This window comes from Elaeis guineensis, chromosome 5 (genome assembly GCF_000442705.2).
Source record: "Elaeis guineensis isolate ETL-2024a chromosome 5, EG11, whole genome shotgun sequence".
Lineage (NCBI taxonomy): Eukaryota > Viridiplantae > Streptophyta > Magnoliopsida > Arecales > Arecaceae > Elaeis > Elaeis guineensis.
In genome coordinates this window covers 37,541,730-37,544,788 of record NC_025997.2, presented here as the reverse complement: position 1 = coordinate 37,544,788, position 3,059 = coordinate 37,541,730, and the positions used below count along the sequence as shown (strand labels likewise).

The window sequence follows — 3,059 nt, the reverse complement described above, 5'->3', positions numbered from 1 at the left end:
GTTCATCTACCTTATGATGGATATCTATGACATTTCCTACTTCATATATTCCACCTCTCTTTGAGTTTAACATGGATTTATCTCTAATAGAGGCAGACATATGATGTAATAAATTTTCACTTAAAATTTCAAACAGTTGCCATGCCTCATCCTCACTTTTCAGCATGAATGTCCCACCGCATGATACATCGACCATTTGTCGATGTCTTTCAGAGAGCCCATCATAAAAATATTGGATTAATTGCCACTTGGGTACAGCATGGTGGGGATATTTTCTAATAAGATCCTTTAATCTCTCTCATGTTTCATGAAATATTTCTCCATCTAATTGGGAAAAACTAGTTATGACTTTCCTTATTTGATTAGTTTTTCCTATGAAAAAATATTTCTTGAGAAACTCTCCTTGCAGCTGGTCCCAGGTTGATATAGTCATGGAATCCAAAGTATGTAGCCAGTATTTGGCTTTGTCCTTAAGTGAGAAAGGGAATAATTTTAACCTAAGAGCATCATCGGAGAAGTTGTGAATTTTGACAGTTGAGCATATCTCAAGAAATTCTTTAAGATGTTTATAAGGGTCCTCATTACTAAGTCCATAAAATGAAGGTAACATTTGGATTATACTGGACTTAATTTCATATTGAGTGGCCTCCACAGGGGGCACTTGAATACAAGGAGAATAGGTATATGTGGAAGGAGTAAAGTACTCCTTCAGTTGCTTGGGTGGATCATTCTCCTGATTTTGGTTTATATTTTTACGTCTGTTGGCTCTAAAGGTTCTTTCTATTTCTGGATCAAAAGGTTGGATTTCTGATCGTAACGATCTACGGCCAAGCATACACCTTATAATTATACTTTAGAGCAAACACAAAAAATTTTAGTTTTTATAATATATATATATATATATTTATAATAAAGTGAGAAAAGAGTGAAGAAAATCTAAAGAGAAGAACCTAAGAATCTTTAATCTATGAAAAGAAAGAAATTAGTTAATGTTTAGATGTTAATTGCAATCAACTTAAACAAGCATGGACTCTCTATCCTAAGGTTAACTTAGATCTAGACAGCTCCTAACTTTCAAGACCGCCTTTGAGCACTCCAAGCTCAAGACTGACTAATTGACTCGGCCAGGTAAGCGTAAGATGTGGGAGGTTCCCTGCTCGTTGCTTTCCTTAGACACCAACTGAGTTGGCCAGGTCAGTCAACGGAACCAATTGAAAACCACTTTCTTTAACCACTTGCCTTAAACACCGAGCAATTAACCAATCCGCACTCGGTTCAACTCTAGGGCTTTCTTATCCTATTGAGCTCGAAATCCTTAGGGGTCAATGTCTAATTAATTTTAGATTAAGGTCTAGGTTATGCAAATGCAAGGTAGTAATTTGTGGGCCAAAGAAGGGTGATCAAATCCCCACCTTATCTGATTAATGGGTTATTGCCCTTAAGATTAATTATGGAGATGAGATGCAAAGAAACAAGGTGTCCAATCAAGTTAGAAATTTTTATATTTGGGGTTACGCTATTTTAGTTAAGTGTTATGAAATGTCAATAATTTTTTTTTTTAATTCAACCGTGCCAAGATCTCCGGCAACGGTGCCAAAATTTGATGCGTAGTCGTTGATAGCACCAAAAATAACTTTACTTACTACGTTGGTAGGATGAGTCGAGATCGTATCCTTAGGGACCTTGGGCTAAGTTGAGATTGCAAAATAAAAGAAAGAAGCATTATTTTTGATTTAAAAAATAAATTATCTTAAAATTGATGTAATTAGAAAATAAAGAACTCAAGAGTTTTGAATTAATTTTGCACTAGCAGAGTTGTATCTCTTTTTTAATTAAATAGATGCGATTAATCTTAGAAAAAATACCTATCTTTCCTCGGCACGCCCCGTACCCATAGATCACGGCGCGTCTCCGAAAAATACTAGGTAAACAACTCTTCTTTCCTCGGCACGCCCCATACCCGTAGATCACGGCGCGTCTCCGAAAAGTAAAAGTTATTCCTAATATTAATCTAACAATAAAGCATAAATAAAAGCATATGAAAGAGAGCAAATAAAGAACTCATGATGATTTAAATAAAAAGCATAATCTTTATTGCATATAAAGAAATACAAGAAAGTTTAGAATAATAAACCATCTCTGTGTCGTTACAAAATTTCTTCTTCACTTCCGAGACTGCTAGCCTAGCTGCTCATGAAGTAGTCCCTTTCTATTCCTCTATACAAGACTCTAGAAGAATTTCTGGGCTCCCCCTCCAATGGGAGTACAAAAGCCTTTTTATAGGTGTTAGAAGGGAGGAGTTTTACATGATTTTTCGATGTGGGATTAAAAAAATGCTAAAGACTAAAAGATGGATGGATGAGATGGAAAGATCACAAATAAATAAAGAAAATACAAATATTTCTTCTCAAAGTATTTCTAAATATTAATTTTTTTTCTTTAATAAGCATCTGTTCGTCCGCCAGCAAAAACTCCCCGCGAACCCGCCTGTCGCACGCCCGCACCCGCGCGTCTACGCACGCTCGCTCGCGATGCCGCGCCTGTGCCCGCGCTCGCCTCGCGTCTGCCCCGCATCCGCCCCGCGTGAACACTCCTTTTTCATTCCAAAAAAAAATTTTTATTTCTTCACAATGACGTCTATATCCTTTTGGATTCTTTGCATAGTATCTTCATTTTCTATAATACCGTATGCATTCTTCTTTTATTTTAATTTTATTTTAAGTCCAATTTTCTTCAAACTTGAGTCTTTTTGATCTATAAATCGGACTCTTTGTATCGACGATCATCTTTCCTGTAAAACATAAAAAGAAACATCAAATTCTTAATAAATAAAATAAATTAAATATGATTTTCTACTTTAAATGACTTAAATTAAGTGTTTATCAGGGAGTATGCGGCTATCACATGTTCGATCCAAGTACTAGTTTTGGGCATCACAACAGGAGTTGACTCAAGCTGCCCACGAGTTGACTCACCCTCTTCAGGAGATGACTCACCCTCAGATCCGAAAAATCATACATTCTATCTTCTTGAGAGAGTTGGCTCATTTTCTTCATGGC

At 36.3% G+C, this 3,059-nt stretch overlaps 1 pseudogene; it reads left to right on the top strand.

Annotated features, from left to right (window-relative positions):
* Positions 1-254: 254 nt before the first annotated feature.
* On the top strand, positions 255-352 carry LOC140858339 (small nucleolar RNA R71; annotated as a pseudogene).
* Positions 353-3,059: the final 2,707 nt, after the last annotated feature.